Consider the following 7,942-nt stretch of genomic DNA (forward strand, 5'->3'; position numbering starts at 1 on the left):
CCCGTATTTCCCATTTACCCCTCTTTTAAACTAAATAGTGGGGGGAGTCAAATGGGATAGACAAAGATGGATTTGAAGGGAAAGAGAGTATAGGAAAAGTTAAGACACCAGAATTAACAGGACAGAAAGCTCACAAAGGGATAGGAGAGAATGGCCAAGTGTAATAGGAATCGGTGTGAAAGGTGAGATGAGTAATGGATTAAAAGTATTATATATGAATGCCCAGTATAAGAAATAAAGTGGATGAGCTTGAGGTTCAGTAAGAGATTGGTAGATATGTCATTGTGGGGATTACAGAGACATGGCCACAGAAGGATCGGGACTGGGAACTGAATATTCAGGGTTTACGGGTCCTATAGAAAGGACAGGCAGGTGGGCAGAGGAGGTGGGGTAACTCTGTTCGTCAGGGATGAAATTCAGGCCCTTGCGAGGGGTGACATAGGGACTGACAATGTAGAGTCACTGTGGATAGAGTTGAGGAATTGTAAAGGTAAGAAGACACTAATGGGAGTTATCTGCAGGCCCCCAAACAGTAGCCTGGATGTAGGGTGTAAATTGCAACAGCAGTTAAAACTGGCATGTAACAAATGTAATGCCATTGTGGTTATGGGGGTTTCAATATGCAGGTAGACTGGGTAAATCAGGTTGGTTCTGGACCCCAAAAAAGGGAGTTTGTAGAGTGTCTCCGAGATGGATTCTTAGAGCAGCTTCAACGGAGCCTACCAGAGAGAAGGCAATTCTCGATTTAGTGTTGTCCAATGAACCAGATTTAATAAGGAAACTCGAGGTAAAGGAACCGCTTGGAAGTAGTGACCATAATATGATTAGTTTTAATCTGCAATTTGAGAGGGAGAAGTTTAAATAAGAAGTGTCAGTGTTGCAGTTAAACAAAGGAGACTATGAAGGCATGAGAGAGAAGCTGTCCAACGTCGACTGGAAAAGGATCCATGCAGGAATGTCGGTGGAACAGCAATGGCAGGAATTTCTGGGCATAATCTAGAAGATGCAGGATCATTTCATTCCAAAGAGGAAGAAAGATTCTCGGGGAGTAAGAGGCAACATGGGAAGTTAGGGATGAAATAAAACTAAAAGAAAAGATGTAAAACATAGCAAAGAGTAGCAGGAAGCCAGAGGATTGGGGAACTTTCAAAGGACAACAGAAGGTAACAAAAAGGGCAATACAGGCTGAAAAGATGAAGTACGAGGGGAAGCTGGCCAGGAATATAAAGAAGGAAAGTAAAAGCTTCTTTAGGTATGTTAAGAGAAAAAGATTAGCAAAGACAAACTGTGGGTCCCTTGAAGGCAGAAACGGGTGAAATTATTGTGGGTAACAAGGAAATGGCAGAAGTGTTGAACTGGTACTTCGGATCTGTCTTCAATAAGGAAGCCAAACAATCTCCCAGATGTACATGAGGACAGAGGATTTGGGAGACAGAGGAACTGAAAGTAATTTGCATTCGACAAGAAATAGTATTGGGTGGACTGATGGGATTGAAAGCTGATAAATCCCCAGTGCCTGGTGGTCTGCAACCCAGGGAACTCAAGGAGGTGGCTCTAGAAATCATGGACGCATTGGTGATCATTTCCCAATGTTCAATAGATTCATGATCAGTTCCTGTGGATTGGAGGATAGCTAATGTCATCCCACTTTTCAAGAAAGGAGCGAGAGAAAAAATGGGGAATTAGAGACCAGTTAGCCTGACATCGGTGGTGGGGAAGATACTGGAGTCAATTATTAAAGAGGTAATAACGGCACATTTGGATAGCAGTTAAAGGATTGGTCCAAGTCAGCCTGGATTTATGAAAGGGAAATCTTGCTTGACTAATCTTCTGGAATTTTTTGGGGTTGCGACAAGTAAAATGGATGGAGAGCCATTGGATATGTCGACTTTCAGAAAGCCTTTGATAAGGTTCCACACGGGAGGTTGCTGAGCAAAATTAGAGCACATGGCCTTGGGGTAGGGTATTGACAATTGACAAGGGTTTGAAAAGTCCGGCAGCAGAGCAAGGACGCCCGTTGGCTGAGAAGAAAAGTAAGTGTTAATTTCAGTGGAAAGGGCAGTTTAAAAAGAGCGCCAAGAGGACGCTAGTGGTCAGTTTGAAAAGTCGGCGATTGATAATTGCCCATTTAAGTAATTTAGTGACTGATATAAGCAAGGCTTGCACAAGGGGTGCAGCCCTGTCCGGGTGCAGCCCTGTTGAGGGAAGTGCCCTGTGAGAAAAGTGCGAGTCTTTGGCTGCGAGTCTCCGGCGAGGAGGCTGAGGTGAGGAGGTTACGCTTGTTTTTTGAGCCGGAATTGTTTTTGACACCGAAGTGATGGCGCACAAGTTGGCGCAGTGTGTTTCCTGCAGGATGTGGGAAGGTAGAGACACTGCTGGAGCTTCTGGAAGCTACACCTGTAAGAACTATGTCCAGGTGCAGCTCCTGACTGGACGTGTGGCAGAGTTGGAAAAGCAGCTGGTTGACCTCAGGGCCATCCGGGAATGCGACAGTTTCCTGGACAGGACCTACTGTGAGGCTGTCACGCCAAGGGTCCAGGTCGAGCGAAGGTGGGAGACCGTTTCACGGGGGAGCGAACGTGGACAACAGGAGACCCCGGGGGCTGTGCCTATTGCAAACAGGTACATCCTATTGGGAACTGTTGGGGCAGAAGACGCTTCCAGTCCGAGCGGCAGTCGCGTTGGCGGTTCTATCCCAGGCAAGGAAACTCGACCAGGGAGACCGAAGTCAGGAAGAGCCATAGTAGTCGGTGACTCCATTGTCCGAGGTACGGACAGGAGATTCTGTGGCGACAGGCGGGAGTCGAGGATGGTTTGTTGCCTCCCTGGTGCCAGGGTTCAAGACATCACGGAGCGGCTTCAGAACATCCTAGCGAGGGAAGGTGATCAGCCGGAAGTAGTTATGCATGTGGGCACAAACGACGTCGGGAGGAAGAGGAAGGAGATACTGCAGCGTGAGTTTAGGGAGTTAGGAAGAAGACTGAGAAGCAGGACGTCGAGGGTGGCTATCTCTGGACTGCTGCCTGTTCCTCGTGCTGGTGAGGGCAGGAACAGAGAGATCGGGGATATGAATGTATGGCTGAGGGGCTGGTGCAGGGAGCAGGGATTTAGATTTCTGGACCACTGGGATCTCTTCTGGGGTAGGGGTGACCTGTACAAAAGGGACGGGTTACACCTTAACAGCAGGGGGACCAACATTCTGGCAGGCAGGTTTGCTAGTGCTACAAGTGTGGCTTTAAACTAAGTAGTGGGGGGGAGGGGTTGACAAATTGGGAATATGGAGATGGAGTTAAAGGGGCAGCGAATACAGGAGAAACTGTAAAGGACTCTCGTATGAATGGGAAGGGAAGTTCTAGAAGGGATATGAGAGTAAGGTCAGGGCCAATGGTGACCGGTGTGAGAGGGGAGGTAAATACCGAAGTTAAAGTGTTGTATTTAAATGCGCGAAGTATAAGAAATAAAGTGGATGAGCTTGAGGCTCAGTTAGACATTGGCAAGTATGATGTTGTGGGAATCACAGAGACATGGCTACAAGAGGCCCCGGGCTGGGAGCTGAATATTCAGGGGTATACAACGTACAGAAAAAACAAGGCAGGTGGGGAGAGGGGGCGGGGTAGCTCTATTGGTGAGGAATGATATTCAATCCCTTACATAGAATCAGGAGATGTAGAATCAGTATGGATAGAGTGAGGAATTGTAAGGGTAAAAAGACCCTAATAGGAGTCATCTACAAACCCCCAAACAGTAGCCTCGACATAGGGTGCAAGTTGAATCAGGAGCTAAAATTGGCACGTCACAAATGTAATGCTGTAGTGGCCATGGGAGATTTCAACATGCAGGTAGACTGGGAAAATCAGGTTGGTAATGGACCCCAGGAAAGAGAGTTTGTGGAGTGCCTCCGAGATGGATTCTTAGAACAACTTGTACTGGAGCCTACCAGGGAGAAGGCAATTCTGGATTTAGTGTTATGTAATGAACCTGACCTGATAAGGGGACTCGAGGTAAATGAGCCATTAGGAGGCAGTGACCACAATATGATAAGTTCTACTCCACAAATGGAGAGTGAGAAGGGAAAATCGGAGGTGTCAGTATTACAGTATAGCAAAGGGGATTACAGAGGCATGAGTTGGCCAAAATTGACTGAAAGGAGGCCCTAGCAGGGAAGACTGTGGAACAGCAATGGCAGGTATTCATCATCATATCATCATCATATATATACAGCCGGAAACAGGCCTTTTCGGCCCACCAAGTCCGTGCCGCCCAGTGATCCCCGTACATTAACACTATCCTACACCCACTAGGGACAATTTTTACATTTACCCAGCCAATTAACCTACATACCTGTACGTCTTTGGAGTACAATTATTCCTGGGAATAATGCAGAAGTTGCAGGATCAATTTATCCCAAAGAGGAGGAAAGATTCCAAGGGGAGTAAGAGGCACCCGTGGCTGACAAGGGAAGTCAAGGACAGCATAAAAATAAAAGGGAAGAAGTATAACATAGCAAAGAAGAGTGGGAAGCCAGAGGATTGGGACTCTTTTAAAGAGCAACAGAAGATAACTAAAAAGGCAATACGGGGAGAAAAGATGAGGTACGAGGGTAAACTAGCCAATAATATAAAGGAGGATAGTAAAAGCTTTTTTAGGTATGTGAAGAGGAAAAAAATAGTCAAGGCAAATGTGGGTCCCTTGAAGACAGAAGCAGGGGAATTTATTATGGGGAACAAGGAAATAGCAGAAGAGTTGAACCATTACTTTGGATCTGTCTTCACTGAGGAGGATACAAACAATCTCCCAGATGTTCTAGTGGCCAGAGATCCTAGGGTGACAGAGGAACTGGAGGAAATCCACATTAGGCAGGAAAAAGTTTTGGGTAGACTGATGGGACTCAAGGCTGATAAATCCCCAGGGCCTGATGGTCTGCATCCCAGGGTGCTTAAGGAGGTGGCTCTAGAAATTGTGGACGCATTAGTGATTATTTTCCAATGTTCTATAGATTCCGGGTCAGTTCCTGTGGATTGGAGGGTAGCTAATGTTATCCCACTTTTCAAGAAAGGAGGGAGAGAGAAAACGGGAAATTATAGACCAATTAGCCTGACATCAGTGGTGGGGAAGATGCTGGAGTCAATTATAAAAGACAAAATTGGGGAGCATTTGGATCGCAGTAACAGGATCGTTCCGAGTCAGCATGGATTTACGAAGGGGAAATCATATAACATATAACCATATAACAATGACAGCACGGAAACAGGCCAGTTTGGCCCTTCTAGTCCATGCCGAACACTTTCTCCGACCTAGTCCCATCTACCTGCTCTCAGACCATAACCCTCCAATCCCTTCCCATCCATATACCTATCTAATCGTGCTTGACTAATCTACTGGAATTTTTTGAGGATGTAACTAGGAAAATTGACAGGGGAGAGCCGGTGGATGTGGTGTACCTCGACTTTCAGAAAGCCTTCGACAAGGTCCCACATAGGAGATTGGTGGGCAAAATTAGAGCACATGGTATTGGAGGTAAGGTACTGACATGGATAGAAAGTTGGTTGACAGACAGAAAGCAAAGAGTGGGGATAAATGGGTCCCTTTCAGAATGGCAGGCAGTGACTAGTGGGGTACCGCAAGGTTCGGTGTTGGGACCGCAGCTATTTACAATATACATCAATGACTTGGATGAAGGGATTAAAAGTACCATTAGCAAATTTGCCGATGATACAAAGCTAGGTGGCAGTGTGAACTGTGAGAAAATGCTATGAGGTTGCAGGGTGACTTGGGCAGGTTGTGTGAGTGGGCGGATGCATGGCAGATGCAGTTTAATGTGGATAGGTGTGAGGTTATCCACTTTGGTGGTAAGAATAGGAAGGCAGATTATTATTTGAATGGTGTCAAGTTAGGAAAAGGGGACGTACAAAGTGATCTGGGTGTCTTAGTGCATCAGTCACTGAAAGGAAGCATGCAGGTACAGCAGGCAGTGAAGAAAGCCAATGGAATGTTGATTCCCGGAATGGCGGGACTGTCATATGTTGAAAGACTGGAGCGACTAGGTTTGTATACACTGGAGTTTAGAAGGATGAGAGGGGATCTTATCGAAACGTATAAGATTATTAAGGGGTTGGACATGTTAGAGGCAGGAAACATGTTCCCAATGTTGGGGGAGTCCAGAACCAGGGGCCACAGTTTAAGAATAATGGGTAGGCCATTTAGAACAGAGATGAGGAAAAACTTTTTTAGTCAGAGAGTTGTGAATCTGTGGAATTCTCTGCCTCAGAGGGCAGTGGAGGCTACTTCTCTGAATACATTCAAGAGAGAGCTAGATAGAGCTCTTAAGGATAGCGGAGTCAGGGGGTATGGGGAGAAAGCAGGAACGGGGTACTGATTGAGAATGATCAGCCATGATCACATTGAATGGTGGTGCTGGCTCGAAGGGTCGAATGGCCTACTCCTGCACCTATTGTCTATTGTCTATTGACATGGATAGAGAATTGGTTGGCAGACAGGAAGCAAAGAGTAGGAATAAACAGGTCATTTTGAGAATGGCAGGCAGTGGCGAGTAGAGTGCCGCAAACTCAGTGCTGGGACCGCAACTATTTACAATATATATTAGTGATTTGGATGATGGAATTAGAAGTAACACTAGCAAGTTTGCACATGACACAAAGCTGGGTGGTAGTGTGAACTGCGAAGAGGATGTTAGGAGGTTGCAGGGTGACTTGGACAGGTTGAGTGAGTGGGCAGATGCATGGCAGATGCAGTATAACATAGATAAAAGTGAGGTTATCCACTTTGATGGCAAAAACAAGGAGGCAGATTATTATCTCAATGGTGTCAGATTAGGTAAAGGGCAATTGCAATGAGACCTGGGTGTCCCTTGCACACCAGATGCTGAAAGTAAGCGTGCAGGTACAGCAGGCAGTGAAGAAAGCTAATGGCATATTGGCCTTCATAACAAGAGGACTTGAGTATAGGAGCAAAGAGGTCTTTCTGCAGTTGTGTAGGGCCCTGGTGAGACCACATCTGAAGAATTGTGTGCAGTTTTGGTCTCCTAATTTGAGGAAGAATGTCCTTGCTATTGAGGCAGTGCAGCATAGGTTCACGAGGTTAATCCCTGAGATGGCGGGACTGCCACATGAGGAAAGATTGGGCTTGTATTCACTGGAGTTCAGAAGGATGAAAGGGGTTCTGGACAAGCTAGATGCAGGAAAAATGTTCCCAATGTTGGGGGAGTCCAGAACCAGGGACCACAGTCTAAGAATAAAGGGGAGGCCATATAAAACTGAGGTGAGAAGAAACATTTTCACCCAGAGAGTTGTGAATTTGTGGAATTCTCTGACACAGAAGACAGTGGTGGCCAATTCACTGGATGAATTTAAAAGAGAGTTAGATAGTGCTCTAAGGGCTAGTGGAATCAAGGGATATGGGGAGAAGGCAAGCACAGGTTACTGATTGTGGATGATGAGCCATGATCACAGAGAATGGCGGTGCTGGCTGAAAGGGCCAAATGGCCACCTCTTGCACCTATCTTCTATGTTTCTTTCCCCTCACTTGACTGGCTTTTTTCCCCGCCCCACCTCTCTTTTCCAGCTTTATTCCCTTATACTCCATCAGTCTGAAAAAAAGTCCCAACCGAAACGTTGTTTGTTGATTCCCTGCACAGATGCTGCCTGACCCACTGAGTTCCTCTCACACTTTGCTTTCACTCCAAGATTCCAGCATCTGCAGTCTCTTGTGTCTCCTTTTTTAAATAACCCAGTTATTGCTTATTATTATGATCAGCGTTAGTCTTTCCTTACCTCATCCAGTTCGATTTAGATTCATCCTGTGCATCAATGTATTCAGTGTCATTGTTTGCCTTACTGATCTATAAAAAGATACTTGATTAAAAACAAAACACATTGATAAAGAAAACAAAAGTGAAGCTTACAGTTCCCAGTATTATGCCTTC

At 45.8% G+C, this 7,942-nt stretch overlaps 1 protein-coding gene across 1 annotated transcript in view; it reads right to left on the reverse strand.

The window, feature by feature from the left end:
* The window catches only part of LOC144612186 (histone-lysine N-methyltransferase PRDM9-like), a 32,147-nt gene that overhangs the window by 20,527 nt on the left and 3,678 nt on the right, over positions 1-7,942 (reverse strand). The window lies entirely within an intron of this gene.

This window comes from Rhinoraja longicauda, chromosome 43 (assembly GCF_053455715.1).
Source record: "Rhinoraja longicauda isolate Sanriku21f chromosome 43, sRhiLon1.1, whole genome shotgun sequence".
Taxonomy (NCBI): Eukaryota; Metazoa; Chordata; class Chondrichthyes; order Rajiformes; family Arhynchobatidae; genus Rhinoraja; species Rhinoraja longicauda.